Below are 20,913 nucleotides of genomic sequence, written 5' to 3'. Positions count from 1 at the left end.
AGAGGGCACATTTTACAATAGCAAATAAAAAGATCTTGGCTTAAACTCACAGAATGGAGGCTGAGAAGGGACAATTGGTCTCTAAATGCATCAGAGGGAAATAAACAGCAGGGAGGGACGAGAACTAATTAATCTAAAGGACATTGCTGGCACAAAAACAAAAGTTCATTGTGAAATTTAAGTCAGAAATTAAAGGAACTATCAGAGGAATGAGGAATGTCCTTCTGATAGAAGTAATGGAATCAAATTCATTGAAGTAGAATCTACTTAATTTATAACAGTAATTCTATGATACAATTGTCTGTCATATTAAACAGCTAGACCATGTCAGTCAGACGGTCCCAGTGAGTTTTATGCCCAACCTCATCTTCAGCAAGTGTTGATATTTCTCTTCACAGAAGGGAGAAGAAATTCACAGAGGGGAGAATACAATGATCAGCCATCACCAGGTGTAACCTGTGTACAAAAGAAGTATATAGCCTTTTTCATGTGGTGATAAATTTCATGTTCACGGACTTCCCTAGAGGAAGGATGGGATCAAGGCAGAATATTACCTTGAAATAAATAATAAAAAAGGATCTGTATTTTAATATGATTCCAAAAACCCTCATAAAGTCAGTCAGTTATGTGCTAATTTTCATTAACCTTGTAGAATAAGTAATTAACTGTTCTCTCCTATACAAGCTCACTGTCTACATTTCAGCAGATTGTGTTAATAATTGAAATATTAAAAAAATAGTACACAATATGAGGTTATTAATTTTTAGTGATATCTAACCAATAGTGTAATTGAAATATGTTTGATAAATGAATTCAATGCACCATCTTATGAAATGAAAGAGTTGTGCATGATGGGACTTTTTGCGCAAATAAGTTTATGAAAAAGTAAGCATCAGCTACAGAGCAAATTCTTGCCTTGAGCTGTGTGGGCGTGTAGTGACACTTGTGCCCTGCACTGTTAAGCCTAATAGCTATACAGAAACATTGCCCTTATATAAACAGGGAATACTTGTGGATTCAGTCCAGGTGAAGACTTTGAGCAGAATGGTTTTTGCTGGAATGTGAGAAGAATCAGCAGCTCTAGGAAAGGATTTGGAACAATGCTTAAAAACACTTAATGATCTAGTATACTAGCAGTATATACATGAAAGCTTTAATTGTACTGGCATAATAAACATGTGATACATAAATATTAAAAACATTCTGTTCAGGGACACTTGAGAATGTTGTGTGCTGATTTTTTAATAAAAGATGGATAATGTGAGAGAATGCTGTTTTCAAAACTTTCAAAAAAAATTTATTAATGCAGCTGTTAAAGATGATCAACTCCATATTAAAGCCTAGTTAAAGCTGAGAATTTGTTGTTGCTATAGCTGTTCCAGAGTATTAGGAATTCAACAAAACTGACTTTTGGTGGCAAATTTTGTTTGGTTGTTTTTTGGGTGAGGTTTTTTTTGTTTGGTTTTTCATTGACACAACAGAGATCTGACTTGTGGTTGGCTTCCAGGTACTGACACCCTAAAAGAAATAACTGTTTTGGGCAGAATGATTGGCAGGTATTTGGGATACCCCATATTATTCTTAGAAAGAGGAGACTATACTCCTAGTGCCAAACTTTTTTAATGCACATCAGTGTATTATAGAGGAGTATCAAAAAGTCCAGTTCCTTACACACAAGAAGACTCCAACATTAAGGTATTGATCCTCATTTTTTCCTCATTCCAAGTCATTTACTGAATGATCTCTGAATATATAAATGGATGGAAACTTTTAGCTGAGGAGTGTGCTAGAAGACTGAAGTCTAGAACCTCATGCTTTTTTCAATTAAGGAAAGTGGTAAGTTTCTCCAGCTTCTTAACGGGGCACAAAAAGTGCATAATTGCCTCTTAGGCTTTGCAAATGTGTCACAGAAAACCATGTAAGTAAGAAATTTAGAAGTGTAATGGTTTGCCTGGCCTGGTTTTTGGTAGCAGGGGGCCACAGAGATGGCATCTGTGTGAAGCTGCTGGAAGTTCCACCACATCTGGTGAGTCAGTCCCTGATGGGTCTGAAGATGGACATGCTGGTGGCCAAAACTGGGCCAATTAGAGATGATGGTAACACCTCTGTGATAACAGATTCAGGAAGAAATCAAAAGAAAACTTGTGGCAGAATTTCAATTGTGACTAGACAAGAGGAGTATGAGAACATATGAGGAGAGCAACCAAGCATACACCAAGGTCAGTGAAGGAGGGGAGGAGGTGCTGCAGGCACTGGAGTTGAGATTCCCCTGCAGCCCTTGGTGCAGCCCGTGGTGAGGACCACGGTGAAGTATCTGTGCCCCTGCAGCCCATGGGGATCCATGGGGATGCAGGGATCCATCTGCAGCCTGTGGAGGAGCTCCACTCTGGAGTGGGTGGATGCAAGGAGGAGACTGTGATCCAGTGGGAGATCCATGGAGAGAGGTGCCCTGCTCCCAGGCTGGAGCAGCCTGTCTTTGACAGACACCCTGTGGAAGAGTGACCCATGCTGCAGCAGTTGGAACAGTGCTACTGCCTGTGGGATGGACTCACGTTGCAGCAGTTTGCAGAGAGGTATTGCACATGAGATGAACTCATGTTGGAGAAGTTCATGGAAAACTGCCTCCCTTGGGAGGGACCCCATGGTGCAGCAGGTGAATGATAGCTCCTCTCCCTGAGCAGCAGGAGAAACAAAGTGATGAACTCCATAATGCCCATTCCCATCTCCCTGTGTTGCTGGGGTAGGCAGTAGAACTGGGAAGGAGGGAGGGGTGGGGGAAATGCTTATTTTACTTCTCATTTTGCTGCTCTGATTTTCTAAGTAATAAATTAGTTTTATATTTCTAAGTTGAGTCTGGTTTGTCCTTGATGGTAATTGATGAGTGTTTTCACCCAGGTCCTCAGCTCAGCTCAGGAAGCCTTTGTTAAATTTTCTCTCCTCTGTCCAGCTGCAGCAGGGGAGAGAGCGAGGGGCTTTTGTGGGTACCTGGTGTCCAGCCAGTGTCAACTCATGACAAGAAAGTTTTATTTTAAATAAAAGAACCAGGCCTTACCCATTACAACCTGGGAATGAGATAAGCTGGCATAATTAGCCATCCTATGCCGTTTACACCAGCAGAAGCCTAGTCCTTGAGCAAAAAAGCTAATAAAATATCTCCAAATAAAAATATATATTTCAGCAATGGAAGCAGGAGACAGGAACTCCATGGTGAATTCTGACCATAACTCCCTCCGTAATGTTGCATGAAAAATTATATTTGTCTGGACAGAATAGAAAAAAAAAATGTCTGATAAACAAAGATAAAGATTATTTTCATACAGTTAAAGATTATTAAGGAATGTTTTTGATACCTGTAAGGATTTACAAATTTAGTAAAGGGTACTTTAGAGTAATGGGCCTTCCATTACTCTAATTCTTCATTTTTTGATTAAGTCAATAATATTCTTTATGAATGATAGAGTTAAGGATTTTGAGCTTGATTTTATGACTGTCTAGCCACAAGTATGCCTGTTTAAAATGCAAATATAATTGCATGCATATTTTCTACATGTAGGCAATTATCTTTACAGATATAGGGACAGCATAATTGTATCTGCAAGTGTGCATAATTCACTGTGTCTATGTATATAGTTATCTGATTTGTTAATGTAACTGCAATAATTGCACATGCATATACTGCAATGCCTAAATTACTTGAGAAATTTTGCCTGATGTGGGTTTTTTTACTTCCTTTGATTTTATTATCTAATGAAAACAAGTAGTGTATAAAAAAATGAATATGTGATAAATGTATCTTACATTGTTAAATACTAATCCTTTCCATATGATTGTATTTTCTATGTTCTAAACATGATACTTAACTTGAGACCATTGCTAAAATGTTAGGTATAAACAACTGGAGACTTTGTTCTGTAAACTGGACAATCTATTGGGCAAAACACTCTATTATCCTGGGCAATTGTTTGCTAAGGCACTCCTGCACAATATGTAGGCTTATAAACTATGACAACTGAATTTCCTAAAACTTGTTTCCCTACCAAAGAAACTGCAATTACAGTTTTTACCAATATAATTTTGTTGTTGATTTTAATTCAGAAGAATTCAAAAGTAAGAAAGCAAGCATAAGCAATTTTCAATTGATTTGTGGTGGTATGATGTCAGGTGGAAGCTTTTTGAGATTACTTTTTTTTCCCCAGGTGTGCATCCCATGATTGTAAATAAGAATCTGGTGAATCTTTTATTCTGGTAGACAAAAAAAAGTTTGAAATCATATCTATCATATCTCTGAGGCTTATTGTTTCTTTGCACATTTGCAGAGACACTAAATGCATTTCTAGCGCGATACATTTTGCTATAATTGCTATTTTTTCTAGATGTCCCTCTTCTTTTACATAAATGTGATGTATACATCAAACACTGTAAACTCATTCAAGTGTAAGCTAGATCTAGTGTATTACTCTGTAAACTTTGCATGTTTTATATTGCTTAGAAAGTGCGGTTAGAGGATTGCTAGATACTTTGCTAAGTAGTTAATCCACTGGTTTGTGTTCAGGAAATGTAATTATTCTTACCTTTATTCCTGTATGTATTTACTCCTAAATAATTTTTAAAATAAAATTCCCAGCATTGGGTGTGAGAAAACACTTGTCTACCAAGTCCTAATACATTTCTTTTAAATTTTTATCATGCTTTCTCTTAATTTTGATATTACTGGTAATATAAGGGCACAAATAGAAAAAACTTTCTGGAAAATAGCTTTTTTATGAAATCTCAGAACATCCTTAATGTGGGAAAAATCTAAATGAATGGAAAACTAATACTAAAGATAGAGAAAACAAAGCTATATTTGATTCTGCTGGTATATTAGCATATGGAAGAAAGTATTTAATAGTTCTTTTCAGAGTCTAATTTCATCTGTCATGCAGAAGATAAAAATCTACTGTCAGGCAGAGACTAGTGAAAATATATTGGTGGGTTGTGACTATGCATTTTTCTTGGTAAATATTTTTCTGTTCTTCCATTCCACTCTAGAAGGGCAGTACAGAAATTCCTTGCATTGTATATCCCAGATGAATTCCATGGAGTATTTAAGTCATATGAAAGCAGCTATTGTAAACCTCTCCTTTCTTGTCACATTTAGAGCCACTGACTAAGACCAGTAAGGAAGTTATCCAAAACATTTCTGAAATTATTAGCATTCCTTTATTGCATTAAACCTAACCTACAGACAAAGAGATATGAATTACATTGTCACATCAATTAAGCATTTGAGTATCTCATGAGATTGATAGTAGAGGAAAAATGAAAGAGAATCTTGAAATTGTGCTTGCATATTTTAACTGCTAAAAAAAATCTTTACATCTAGTCTAACTTCTGGCCTTCATTATAGTTTTCTTCAAGATCCATATTCAGTTGACAAGTTTAATTTGGTTGCTATTCCGTTGCATCTTTGTTTTATATGCATAAAGTTTTATGCCTATTTGACAAAAACAAGCATATACTTGACTAATTTCCTGTGTAAAGATGAAAATTTGAAAGAAACAAACTCAGTGTCTGCATTTGCAGCTGTAAAACTCTTTATGCAGCTAAGGGATTGAGTTTGTTGTGTCACCTTAGACTAATTTAAGGTATCACCAAGGAAGGCATGTGTTAGATTTTGGTGTGTACCTGCAACTGGGAATCTGAAGTGCTATGCAATTTTGCACACCTGTAGGGTGAAGGTGGTCTGTCTGACCAGTTCTTCAGTTATCATCAGTCTTCATTTAAAAATATCTACAACAAAGTGAAGCTAACTCTCCAAGTCTGACTAAATGTGCAAATGGTTTTAATTCAAGAATACTCTCCATATATATTTACTGAGTTTCTGCTTTGCAAAAATGAAATTTTCCTGTTTTCATCTAACATTTTCATAGCTACTAACCCTTCAGATTACTCTTTCAGTAACTATTTAATCTGTGCAATTTGTTTTCAAGTATTTAAAATATTCCAAATATCCATAAAAATTACTGGTTTCCAGGTAAGAAGTTGGTTGCAAGTATTTCAAAGCAAATTGGAAAACAGAAAAGAAATTAAATAGCATGCCTAGTTCTTCTGCTCAAGACTTGATGTCTCTTTGAAAGATAAGAGTTACGTAGAACAGAAATTGTTGAAAACTGTACAAGAATAAGGAGTTGTAATTCAGAGATGTGTGTCATCCAAGGCTTCTAATGGGGCCTTCCGGCCTTGAAAATATAAATCCATGAGTATAAATCTCTGAAACATAAAATGAAATGTTATCAAGATTTTGTCAGGCAAAATATTTTGTCACTTTTCACAATGTCAGCTGCAGCATTTTCCTAGAATATAATTCTCAAGAAGATGCCACTTTATTTGCAGAAAGAAGTTTTCATTTTAGCTGGTTAATGAAGCATTCTGTTTAGAGGTGCTTCTTTTTCAGTAAGCTGTCAATCTGCTTTGCTTAAAGGGTTATAAAAGCACTTATTCATTGTGTGAATTCACGCTTCCAGGTATTTTCAAAATCTGTTTTCCTCATCACCATCTAGGAGAAAAAAGAAGAAGGGAAGGGAAGGCCTTAGGGATGTCACAGACGCTCTGTGATATGCTCATTTGAAGTGTGAATGGACCTTGGCATGCCCTGGACCTTCTTCTGTATCTTACTTGCCTTTTTGACAGTATGAGGGAGACAAGAATGCCAGAAATCTTGTCTGTCAGTGCAAATTACTCAGTATGAATTCTTACTGGAACAATGTGGGTGTCACTAGATTTTGGAAAGAGCTCAGGCTGAAACTAAGTAGTACAGCTAAAAAAGACAATGTGGCTCGTTGGGACACAGCTACAATAACAATACATAAATGCAACATGTATGAGGTCTCAAATTGAATACCATAAGGGCTTTGAAGTCTAAGAATCACCAACTAAGAGTTTGCTATAATGCCTGTCCAAAATATCTTATACTTCATGCCAAGATTTATATTTCTAGACATATGTTCCACTAGTTCAGCCCTCTTGATCAAGGTCTTTTTCCATCTGGTGGAATCTGCATTAGGAGGTGTCAGTCATCTCCTTTTGTGCTCCTGAATCCTATTTGAAATCTTGTATTTTTTTCTGCAGTGTAACCAGTGGTGGGTGGCATTTAACCTTTTCAGTCCAAGAGGTAAGCAGAGCCACTTCCCCCAGCTCCTCCTCGGACACCCAACGGCGAGAAGGGTGCTGGTCATCCCTGCCTGAGGAAGGGCTTGGAAACTCATGTTCAAAAAAGGATCTCAGACAGACAGCCGGTCTAGTATGTGAAAAAAACTACAGGGGAAAAGCAGAAATTCACTGTTCATACTCTTTAATATTTTTTCTGACCAACAGAATTTCATTGTGCAGCCCAATTAAAAACAAATTTCATTGTGCAGCCCAAAATCTTTCTGAGGCTAATTTGAGCACCATTTGACTGGTATTTTAGTGACAGTTGGTCTCTAGAGCACGAGTGTTAAAGGCCTTGGCTGTACAATATATCTGTCTTAAACCACACATTTGTGTATTTGTACTGTATAAAGTATACCATGCTTAAATTGTTAAATATGACACACACATTACATTCTAGAACTGCTGTCCTTTTAGGAAAATCTTAAACATTATAAAAAAATAGTACTGGGAATGGCATGACAGAGTAAAGATAGATAGAGAGTGTGTGAATTCCCACCCCTGCCAGCTAAGACAAGAGGAGTCTGTTCCAGAATACTACCTGGGAAAACCATGCTCATATTTGAAGCTCTGGAGTTTTATTAATGAAAAAAAGGAGGTTATAATGTCATTCTTTTCAAGAATAATATGCAAAGGCCTTCTAAATCAGAGAATATAATGAAAATATAAGCCTAATAATGAACCATTCTTTTGTCTACCAACAACCTCTGGTCTCCAATGTAAGAGGCTACAGATGTTTCTTTTTACTGAAAATTGATCTAAGACTTCTACCTTGTTAAGAATAACACTGAAAACAATGTTAAAAATAGCAGTTCAGTTAACACAGCACAATAGCTTTTTTGTGGTTGGGAGATGGCATGTAAAAGCCCCCAGGCACTGAGAGCAGGCATTTTAACAGCTTAGAGCAAAAAGGAAACACTAGATCATGCATTTTACCTCGATATATCAGATGGAGAGTTTTCACCCAGTAGGGCATGCTCTGGGCTGAATCAGGGATGATGCTAATCTAGAACTTGGTTTTTTTTTTTGAATTGAACTTTCCATCCAGACATATCAACAGTTGTGAAACAAACTTTTTCTCTTGATAGTTTTCTTCGTTAACTTATTCCTGCCAATGTTAGAAGAATGCTTATAATTTCTCATTTGAATTTTTCTGGTTTCAGCTTTTTGCCGCTGGATTGGACACTCTTCCAAGAATTTCTCTATAAGAAGTTTTTATACAATACATTAAAATTCCCTTTCTTTCTGCATTTTTATAAAGCAAACAGAAGGACTTGTTACAGTCTCTCACAGAAAGACATTTCCTCCAACTTTAAATGTGTTTATGGCTTGTTTTCTGAATGATTTGATAATGTCATTTTTAAAAAATAACTAGCTAGAAAATGCTAGCCTTAACTGACTCTGCAGTGTTTGCAAGTATGCTTTTTTTTGCCATTGCAGAAGACTGTTATGCAAACCACTGAAAATGAATGTCAAATTGCTCATTCAGCACTTCCCAGCTGAATCTCAGTTTTCCAGGATACAGTCCATCATTCTGTAAGTAGTGGCATCTTTGTAGATTTTTTGCTTTGTATTTAGTGGTGTTTAATTGTGTGAATTTACTAAGCAATGCAGGAATGCTTTATGTGGTTGTCTTGGTCCACTAATTATCCATTCTTACTGAATGACTTTGCAAAATAGACTAGGATCAATACTGTGTTTAATTCTTGATCAATGACAGAGGTGCTGTATAACACAGAGCACTGATCACCATTAAACAGAATTCCCACACTGAAATATACTTATAGCCAATTCATAATCTGCTCAATGTACATTTTGATTGTTTTGTACAGAGCTTTTTTTTAAAGAAAAAGTACATGCAGTAGAAAGTTAAACCCCAATGCTCCTGGCAGCTTTATGTTATGCAATTTAGAGGCAGATGGAAATAAAAAGACTGAATGGAAAAAACCTTTGTCAGGCACTTTTCTTCACAATGAACAGCTGAGAAATCATGCTGGTTTGACATGACATACTTTTGAAATAAGCATTCTGACTGGCCTTAAGTAAATCCTTATCTTTCCTGACTTTTTAATTGATTCTCAGGCCAGATTTTTCCATTAGTCTTTTAGAATATAATAAAATACCTTAAATTAGAATTAGGTATCCTAAATTAGGATTAGATTAATGTTTACTTTCTGGAATGCTTGGTACACTATTTGATCCCCACCAGTATAAAGACATATAGGATGATTGACATATTTCAATTTTCAGTCATATGCCAATGATTTGAAATTGGATTATTTAAAGAAGAACCCTAGAAAACATTTATTAATTTAAAATTTGTATTAAACATTTTATTTTCCTTGTAAGAAAGGATTGTCAATGTATTTCACTTAACTTTTTAAATTAGGGGTTTTTGTTGTTTTGCAGATTATTACCATTAGCAAATGTTTGCTATGGGCAGTGAAAATCTGGTTCCCATTGGCTACAGTGGTCAAAAATGTAGTTTTGTTGGAGATACAGAATATTTAATGTGGTATGATATCAGTTTCATATAGGAAAAGACCATATGCTGCTCCCCTCAAATTGTAGTCTCATAGTACATCAGCTTCCATGATGACAGCAGCTGAAAGAATTTCCAACCTCTTGATCTCCTCTGCTGTGCTAACATCAGCTTTCATGAGGCTGGACTCTTGGCTGACACAGTGAACCAATGCAGGCCAAAAACACCCCAAGGGAAAACCCTTTTACTTTCAGGCCAGGTGAGTTCAGTGATCTTGGTGGCAGCGCAGCCCCACAGAGAATTGTGCCTGCTCAGCTGTGCCAGGAGCTGGGGTGGGGGCACACACATAAGCAGCTGGGACAGAGATGCACACGGGCAACTTCTTGCTCTTCCAATCTGGTTACACAAAACTGGCAATGTTAAAGCAGCGTGAGTTTTAGTTAGGTATCAGCCAGCAGCATGCCAAATGCCAAGTACGAACATTTCAGATCAAGATTTGCCTCAGTTTCTGGGAGGGGAATTTGTCTTTAAATTACTGTCTTAGATGACCTGGCACGCCTGAATGCAAAACAGAGAGATTTGTGTTCTGTTGTGACAAAGAAAAGTAGCAGCGCAAGTCTTCCATTCATGTGTTTTTTAAATCATTCGGGCCATGTAAAGGATCCTGAGATCTGTTCTGCTAAAGGAAACTTCCCTGCCCAATCATCTACTCTGACAATTACTCTTGCACTGCCTTCAGGCAGTGACATGGGACCAAACCCCTTTCACACCGACACACCCCGCACTCAGGCAGACCACGTCTCCTTACTGGCTCCATCCCAGGTTTCCCACAGCACCATCTCAGACGTTCAGATACTTACAACAATTTAGTCATGGTGCAATAACTAAATAACAAAATAACAGCTTGAGCTGGGTGACTTTGACAAGGGCCCCTGAACAAAGGAGCCCCCACAGGCTTTTATACCCTTACATGGCAAGGGTGACAAAGTCAGGGCTCAGGCTTAGGCTCCTGCCCCAAAGCTCAGCCTGCAGCTCTCTCTGCAGCTGCACACAGGAGTTCCTGCACTGAGTGTATTCCTCCACACTAAACAGCATCAGGCAGTGCTAATTCTAAGTGAAGTGAATGAGGCAGCATTGAATAAATGTGGCCTAAAATTTTTCCATAAACAACTCAATATCTGATATCATCTTTCTGAATTTCTGTATAGCTGTAAAAAGAAAAATTTCTCAGTTTAACTAAGGTTGTTAGTGTTTCCCTAAAAACTACCCCAAGATATATAACTTATATGGCCAGTGGACATATGCACGTATAATTCCTGCTGTTTTCTGTCTAGTATTGATAGCTCAAAATATAAAACCCCAGGACCAGATTTTTTTTTATCATATCCAAATTATCCATCCTGATTTCAGTGTCCAAATTTTATATAACACATTGTCCAATTAGACAGCTTTTTGAATTTTTTTCAGATTTCAATAATGTAAACTCGTCCAGAGGATGCCATCCTAATTACATGTAATCAGATTACACACATACGTGTGACAAAATAGGTTCCTATTCCCTTCTGTTACCTAACCAAAGAGATAAGGAATTCATCCAGAAGGTGGTTGAACCTAAAAACCCACTTTCTTGCCATCAGTTTATAATACTCTAATTACCCTGTTAATTGCTGGGATTTTTTTACTTTTCATTTGCTCAAAACACTTTTGTGTGAATGAACATAAATATATATTTTCCTTTATTTTTCCAGGTTTAATCACATAATTTTTCAGAGTGATGGTGACTAATGTCAGAATGATTTATTATAACTATTCTTCCACCTCTCTGTCTTGATTTTTATGTATTACTATTATGATACCTTATCATAATGAAATATCTTTGTCTCACCTTATATGAATTTAGCAACCCATCCTTCTCTCAGAATCTCTGTAAATATTAAAATAAAACTGTATGTTTGAAACAATTTTTCAAGTATGCATATTGCATATATTTATGTGGAAAATAGAGTGACTTCAGTAATAACTGGCAGAGACACCTGTATCATAAGCAAATTTTAGTGGCATAATTTCCCACTTCATTATATGTTTGTTTTTTCTCTTCAGTTGAGGTAATTTAATGTCCGTTTTCTTTCTCTTGTTTGTCAACCTGTTTGTTTATATGAAGCACTATAAATACCTTCTCAGCATGTTGCCATAACAATTGTTTTATTTTCATGCATGTAGTAGAAGCCTGATGAGATTGTGAAACTACCATATAAACAGTTTGAGACACAAGTGTCTGAGATGTATGATCACAAATAAGTAAGGGTCCATGTTTTCTATATTTTCTGTGCTGTTTTATTACAAGACTGAGCCTAATTTGAACCATCTTTAAGCTTACTAATAACTTCACTATAATGCTGTACATTTGAAGAAACACGAAGCAGACTAAATTTCATAGTGGGCCCTATAGCGACACAGGATGGTTTAATTTCTCTCTCCACCCCTCTTCAAACCTCTGATGAGAGTGTGGCATCTGTGGGTTCAAAAGTGCCATATGTAAATGACCAAATTCTTCTGCAGAAGTAGCTAGATGTGGTGGTTGCTCTTTAAAGGTCTGGCTGACACTGTGATGACTTATGTATGTGACAGCTCCGTTGATTTCAAGGCCATTTGAAGTCAATGGGAATCCTCAATGTGTACACAATACTTTACACAATGTGTAAAGACAAAATGCAAATTCTTCCTCCATCACAAAATAGTTTCACGTGAAGAAAGAGCTGCACTGTCAAATGGCAAACACAGCCTCTAAAATGGTAGTGTTCTAGAAAGAGAGTATCTGAAACTAGAAATTATTCATTCAGTGCAGCTGATTATTGTTTGAATAATTTTTCTAAGTGAAAAGAATTTCTGCCAATGGTCAGTATGGAAATCTCAAGCAGAAATGTTAAACAGTATGCATATTTATCATGTGAATTATGTGAATGATTTTTTTTTCGACTTTTTTACATTTTCTACTTAGATATTTGTAGGGCAATATGATGCTCTTCCTAGACAAAGTGAGATATTGGGTCAATTTTGGCTGTTGACCTAGGAAAGGTCTACATCTATCTAAAGAAACAGTGCTATAGGGTGTCCCTGTGCCTGAACTGAAATCAATTAGGCATTAATATATTTTGAGACAATATTAAAGACAAAAGCACCTGCTGGAAATTCACACTTGCTCAAAGAGAATCATAACAGTGAACATTAATCCAGCAGTTTGCCAGTCATTTGCCTGAACTGAAATCAATTAGGCATTAATATATTTTGAGACAATATTAAAGACAAAAGCACCTGCTGGAAATTCACACTTGCTCAAAGAGAATCATAACAGTGATTAATCCAGCAGTTTGCCAGTCATTTCAGCATGAATTTTTATCTTTGTGTTGGTGCTATGGATTGGAGAAGGGATTTTCAGATTTTACCATTCACACAATGATAATCACTTGCTTGGACTTTAACATCAGAAGAGACCAATTCATGTAGTCAGTGCTGCCCACACAAACCAATAGTATTTCCTCTGAAACTGCCTTCAAGAATAATAGTGATGCATCATCTAGCAAACATCTTTTGGAATCACAGGCAATCTAGATACTTAAAATTCTGGTAGGAAAAGTGCACACATCTACTGGTGAATTCTTAATTTCAAGTGCTTTTTATCTTCTTTCTTACATCTTACCTAAGTTTCCCTTCACCAAGATCTTGTTCTGTTGCTATTCAGTCCTACAGTAGACTCACACTAAGACTACGGGCTTCTGCTGCACCTCCATACCAGGTTTCTGTATCTCATATTTTTGTGTCACTACTTTATTTCTTCCTCTTGATCAGCAATGCTTCAGGCAGCAAATCTGCTATATCTGTCTAACAATGAAATTCCTTAAAATAATGTGTATATATTTTGGGTTGCTTTTTTTTTTAATTTTATTTTACATGCACTTCATATAAGCATCTACAGATGTAGTCATCCTGATTTCTCATGTAAATGAGCAGACAAAATCAGCACTAAATCTGAGCCCATTTAATGTTGTACCTATGTGAACATGACCTGTAAGCACTGCTTATGAGCTGTTGGTGACAACTAATACCTCTTCATTTTCCTTCCTTCTTTAATTATCTGATCCCTTCTAAATGGTTGAAGCCATGATTTCTAAATATTTAATCACACAAAACTTCCAGAAGGATTAAGTAGAATTTACAGCCATGAGTGAGCAATTCTGCTTTCTCTCCTGTTTATTGTATTGGTAGATAGGAGCTAGAACTGCTGGGAGATTTTGTTTGCTTGCTTTCATGTTTTTGGGGTTCTTCTCAATGAAATCAACATTTGGATAAAATCATTAATGATTTCTTAATCTCAGAAACTGACTGTGCAGGGAAGTGGGGACCTGACGGATAACAGTGAGGGCACAGCAGCTAACATGCTATGTGTTGGAGTCACTAATCTTCCAGGGAGGCTGGACATACGCCAGGGACGCTACTGAAGTTGTTACTGAAACTCAATAATGCAAGCCAATAAACACCCACTATCACCTGTTTCAGTTCTTTGCCTTGCAGACAATATAAAGTCAGCATGGGAGGGACAAGTTAGCTCAATATACAGTTTTTGGGTCAATTCATTGAAATGTAATAGCTGTGAAACGGGGAAATAGGAAAACCAAGAGCAAATGGAAGAACAGCAGCATAGGAGCATAAATGCTCAATTAACTGCAGGCATTTTGGTGGTCATGTTCAGGACAAATTTCAGGAATTGTCCCTCAGCAGCAAAAGGAGTCTTGAAGGAATAGTTCTCAAATGGTAGTTTCATAATGGTAAGATATTTTGGAGCAGGAGAACTTTCTAAATGTAGGAATCCTGCTGAAAAATACATCCTTGTGAATTGGAAAAGGATGCTGAGGACTTTTTGTTGTCTTTCACTCACTAATATGACATACCTGTGTAAGACATTTACAAAATAAAATATATTAAAAATCAGAAAATAGGAAATTATCCTTATTCTGCCATTACTTTAAATTGTTCTAAATCAGGAAATAAGGCTGGAAAGAAAAAAAGTATTCTGCTTAAAACTATTGGGGTTTTGTCCTTTTACCATTTTAATCTCCAACCTTACTTAGAGGTCAGCATTTATAAATGTTTAAGAAGTCAGGTTTAATGCCTGTGTAATGAAAAAATAAAATTTATTTCAATATCATGCAACAAGAGAGGGTTTCAACTGTTATTTATCTCAGCTGTTTACAAAGTTACTGAAAGGGTTAAGTAGCATACTGTCAGTCATGCATATGAAATTTGGAGTGAGAGGAGGCAAGTGGATTTGAGGTTGTTCTCCTTCAGTTCATTCAAGGTTCACTGAACAGGAAAGTGAATTTTTATTATCACTTCCTGTGAATGAGCAGTTGACAGGACCCATCAGGGAACTGCCAGAAACCTCATGAGTTTTGAGTATGAAGCCCAGAGTCCACTGCAAAGTTTCCATGACAACACACTCATTAAAATAAAAGGAAATTGTGTCTGATATTTACAGCTTTCAGCATACAGTTGAAAGCCTTGTATCTTAGATTTCCAAAGTATTTACACCTGGGACCCAAGAATGCAGGCTGTCAAGAAATAAAGGGTAGTTGTAACACTTAGCTGTGAAAGTGGAAAGGTTGTTTGCAGGTTAGGTTTCAGCATTCTTCAATTTCTTGAATTGGAGTAAACATCTCTTCTGTCTCTTTCTGTGGTGCGCTAAAGGGTGAAATGGACTTAATATTAGCTTGAAAACAGACTTGAGGGAAGGTTTTAGTGAGAGCAGTTTTACTGAAGATAGGGATATTCTTCCAAGACAAGTGACTTTGAAAAGAATAAAATTAAATTTATTTAGTTACAAATATCTAAATTGCAATAGATAAATCATCTCTGATACTTCCTCAGGCTTGGTAGCAATCACCTACATTATAGTAAAGAACCAAAGGGATGAAGGGTGACAATAATTACATAGGTTGTTTATTTGAGGTACTAAAGTCCTACTGGGTTCTTTTCTTTAGTATCCCCATTCCTTACACTGCCCTTTTCCACTCTCTCCCTTAACAATAATTTTGGCTCTCTTTTTGTGGCTTTATGCCAAGTTATTTTTGCACAGGTGACAAAGTCCACAATGGGGATAAAATAACTAATGGAAAAGAACAGGGATGCCAAGAGAGTAACAAACTAGAAAGTATTGTCTGACCTGGGCCAAGCACAGGTCTTGCTGTCCCTGACTCTTCAGTTTCTGCAATCATACAAGAGGTCAGGCTATAAATTATTGTTGCTTATTTTGAGCTTTGAATGGATGAATCTCACACTTATCAGTTAAGAGTAATCCAGTACATTACTCTTAATAGATATCATAAAAGAGTTAAAGAAAAGCAAAACACCTTACAAATAGACACAGGCACATGTAAATATACCTCAAATTACATAATTGACAGCATACATCCTGATCGTACATTATGCTGAGTTTTCTTCTTCCCTGACTGTACAAGTACTTTTATGCCGGCTGTTTGCCCAATCAAATTTAAGGGTGTGAATGATGTCTTAGGTGAACAAAAACATCACTGAGGGATGTATGGCAGCTGCTTGAGAGGATATGTTTATGCATGTGATTATATCAGAATTAGCCTATTTATAGTTTCTGATTTGGTAAATGGTCTGCAAGATTGAGGAGTTGGACTCCTCTCTTTCCCTTGGTCCCAGTGTTTGGGCTTTGATATCCTTTAGGACTTATTCAATGCAGCAGCATTTGTTACTTTCTGTTTTGCATCTGGTCAGATGGAGTAGAGACAGACGTCAGCAAGAAATTGCTGACACTGACAGTGAAGTGTCAACAATTCTGTGCCTTCAAAGGAAAGGAACACATTTTTCTGCCTCCCCAGTTCAGCAAATGTAGCCATTTCCCCAAGCAATTCTTGAAGGAATCTTGCAGTTTCACTGTTTTCTATCCTAAGTTTGTAGTCTCCTCTTGTTACTGATAGCTGGTTTTGTTCATTTATAGATGGCTGCTTTAGTTTCTATGGTTTTCATATTTAGTTGTCTTTCCCTTGCACACTAAGACAACACTCTCTCCCCTTTGTCTTCCTAGAAATCCTTGCTCCAGTACTCTGGTCATTATTTGGTTGCAGACAGAGTAGGAACACTGTTTTGCCTACTGGAGGAAGGTAAAAGTCCTAGTCTCAGGACTATCTTTTTCTCACCTGAAAGCTCTCACTGGATGAGATCCCCCTGCCAGGACCTCCTTGGAGGTACAGAGCCCGCTAATAAACCCATGAACTCTTCAGCTCTCTTTGTCAAAGTGCACTCCAGCACCATCTACTAATTTTCTTAATTTTACCACCTTCATACTGTTAGACCACAAACCATAGCCACTGCTTCAATCAGACTTCTAGCATGTATGTGTAACTGTTTCTTCCAGACATATAACTGTGACCCTCTGATTCCTCAGGCAGGAAATATGAGAAAAGAATACACTAAACTAGTAGGTTGTGTATTAGAAAAGAGTCAGCCAGTTCATAAAACTGAAGTGTAATCACAAAGTGATCACAAATCAATTCTCAAAAATAAGCTAATAACTTTTTCTCAGAGCAGAGATTCTTGGCAATGTCCTTCCATTTCTAGGCCCTACACAGAATAGATTGTATCTCAAGACTTTCTGCTTCATTTCAAGGCTTGTCTGATCTCTAACAGAGCTTCTGACAATAAATCTTATAGGAGCTTAATAACCTGTAGCCCTTTTCATAGTGCTGACTTTTTTCCCCCCTGTACATGAAAAGTGGCATCAATCTTTCCATCCTTCAGTCATATGAAATATATCCTTGAGGTATTCTAGAAAAGAACAGGAACTGAGATTGGAAACACAGAAAATATGATGAAAGTTATTGTGGGAAATGAGCTGGGAGGATCATCTGGAGAGCAAGGGGATCTCAATAATAAATATCCTTTTTATGATTCTGATTTTTTTAGGACTCAGAAGGATAATTAGAATAAATTAGCTGAAATATTTGGTAGGTTGTTTCAAGTATTATAATGGCTTTGAAAATACCAGAAATGCTGACAGTATTTCTTTAAATGTTCTTTACATGATTTTCAACACAGAAGCCACTGACTGTGTGGAGGTAAGTATAAAACATACAAGAGGAATCTTAGTCAGAGAAAGAAAACTTTGGTACATGAGGTCTTTTAATACAGTTCAGGATTTTTAAAAATTTCTGTTGTCAGATGAAACCATTAGAAAATATTTTTACAAGTAACATCCAGCAGAGCTGGTACTAAAAAAACAGTACTCTGTTTTCACAGTGATTTCATTGTCTTGATGGTGAAAATCAGTGCAGATTGAGTTTCTGTTTTCCCAAGATCATACATCAGTTTTCTGGAAGCACTTGACAGACTGGAAAAAAAAAAATTAGAAAGCTTTAAAATATGACACCACAGTGAAGGGATTGAGTAACAGTTCCACTCTATTACTGATGTCAGTAGCTTCTTGAGCTCTAGTGTCATGCTGACTGCTTGCTGTGTACTCTAGACTACCATCACCCACTCCATGGTGCTTGGGGGAAATTCAGGGATGTACACAGAGTGGCTCAATAAGTTTTCTTATGGACTTGAATGGTTAAGAGATTGTAAAGATCATGGATAAATTATGTTCCAAGGACTCTCATGGTGCTGGGGAAAGTCAACACATGTTACAAATATAGGCAAGTTTGTGGTGATGGACTTGCTATACTTGCTACAAGCAGACTTACAGGGTGAATGTAGTAGGTGTCTGCAAGGTGAGGTGCCCCTCAGCTAGCATCTTTGGAAAATTCCCTATTTTCTGAACTAAGAGTCATCTCACTTCTCTGGCATTTAAGCTTTCTTTTCATCACAAGCATCATCTGACAACACTAGGTCAGTTAGCAGCTTGTAATTAGCCTCTTCGCATACTGAAGGCACCCAGATCTCAGAGAGCAACCACAGGCCTCACAGATACTGTTTTTCTGTCTGTGTATAGCAGATTCTAATGAAAAACATCTGCTCTTATTCCTTTTCCCCTTCTCTATCACAAAGCTGTCCACAGAAGTCTGTGAAGTGATTTGGGCTTGGGATCTGAAATATTTGGACCACAGACAGAATAAAAGCATATGGCTGATGAGTATCAGAGGGCCCTCACCACGACTGCAGAGACATACACTTCATGCCCAGAAATCCATGCATGCTGTCTTCAGTACTCTTCTAGGATGTGCTGGATAGGCACCAGCATATTTTGCTAGAATTTATTTTACGGAGTAGTGATTGGGCTGATGGACCAATTTGCCCATTTTAAGCTGTAAATAGCTTGGAAATTACATTTTGATGTGCTTTGGATAATGCATGATTACAAGACATAAAATTCTCATGTCACAGGGATACTAGTAAGGAAGGTTTCTGCTAGAATTCCTAGAGACTTAGCTCCTCCCCAGGGCTGTGTATATAAGGAGTAGGAGGCTGTGAACTTAGGAAGTTGTGTTAAGTTCTAGGAAGACCAGGAGAGCTTCTCTTTCATGTCTTGTACCTGCTCTCTGCTCCAGAAATCTTCACACTGTCCCAACTACAGAACAGTAATTGTCATTTGATTCAGTCTAGTGGCTGAGTGGGTGACCTATCTCCTCCTTGCTAGATCTGAAATGGAAAATGATGGTTGCAGGAAGGAGGGTGTTTAGGGCTAAAGGGCTTTTTCATCACCCTAGAAAACAAATTTTTTGGGGTAATATATTATGCTTAACTCTCTAATGTGAACTTTAAAATTTATTTTTTTTATGATCTTATTTTCAAGTTTGTATTGTTCTGGATGTGTTTTCAAAAGACATTTTTGAAAGTTTTGATGAAAAATAACTGTGTAGAAGAATTTCACAGCAACAGCCATCCAATTCTGGCTCACACTAACCATATGTCAGTACAGCTTGGAAAGAGTACTGTTCAGAAGAATCAAAGAGATTGGGAAGCAGATTTTAAATTCCAATACGTTAATACAAAACTCTGTCATTAATATTTAGTTGAAAAATCCTAAAACTATCAGTACTGCCTCCTGCTTTTGAATAAACCCACAGAGACCTGAGTTTTGTTTACTATGATTTTTTTTTTCTTTCACAATTTAATTTTTTTTTTGCTCTTTGTTCATGGACTTAACATCTAACTAAACCTTTATTCACAGATGGGGACTTGACATTGTGTATGTCATTTTCAACACATACCATTGTGCAGGTGCTGTAAAGAAAAGTAGACACTCTCCTTACATTATTTATGGCTTTTTCATGCAGAGAGGTGAGACACATTAAATGGTTCAATAACTGTCTTCTATTTAATTGTGTCAGCGAGAAGAGTCTATTCTTTCCTGTACTTTCCATTCCCCAGTTCTCTTATTTTTTTCTGGCTGTCGTTGATCTGTAAAGACACAGTCCTGTCTTCCTGAAATTGTATCTTCAGCAGGGATAGTAGGTGAATTGGATCAGATACAATAAAACCTGATCTGAACGCAACCCTAAAATTCAAGCTGAATCAGAATAGCTCCAACTGGCACCAGTGGATCTTTGACCTTCAAAATCAATGCAGAAAAGAAGTTACTACATTTCTGAATTGCATGGATGTCATTGTTAGTTAGGCACATTTGAAAATATAAACATACACAAAGCACTTTATTAAATTTCAAGCAGACCTGGAAGCTCAGAGTGAAACCAGCCACGAAAATATACTGAAGATGTATCAAAATTCTCATGGCTTGGAGGAAGATGAACACACACAGAAAAAGCATTAAAAATCTTCTGTGGTGTTTTTGCTACAAGGGCCACAGTCCTTAAAATGCATACACAAAATAAGTTTTTCTTTGGTTTCTTGCAAATGAAAGAATCTGTTTCCTGGCCAGTGTCATGCTACAGTAAGTAAACTACTCTTAACCCTTACTCTCATCTATAAGGATGAGTACTGTAATCACTAATTAGTATCTTTCCTTTGGGATAAAATTATATTTTCCCATGTCCAGTGCTCTATCAGATGAGAAAACCAGCAGTGAGAGGTGTGTAACTGCACCCATTCTTCCCTTCATCATGAGAAAGCCCTGGATGTGGGTCTGACAGGTGGTGTGACCCCAGCAATGGGATTTCTTCAGCATCATAGGTGTCCTCATAACTCATCAGTGTGCAGGATCCTTTTATATGTCTTTTTTTTTTTTTAATGAAAGAAACTGATGAGAGTACAACTAATAA

This window comes from Pyrgilauda ruficollis, unplaced genomic scaffold (assembly GCF_017590135.1).
Source record: "Pyrgilauda ruficollis isolate IOZ18807 unplaced genomic scaffold, ASM1759013v1 scaffold99, whole genome shotgun sequence".
NCBI classification, from domain to species: domain Eukaryota; kingdom Metazoa; phylum Chordata; class Aves; order Passeriformes; family Passeridae; genus Pyrgilauda; species Pyrgilauda ruficollis.
The sequence above is the reverse complement of the archived record's forward strand: the minus strand, read 5'-3'. Positions refer to the sequence as shown.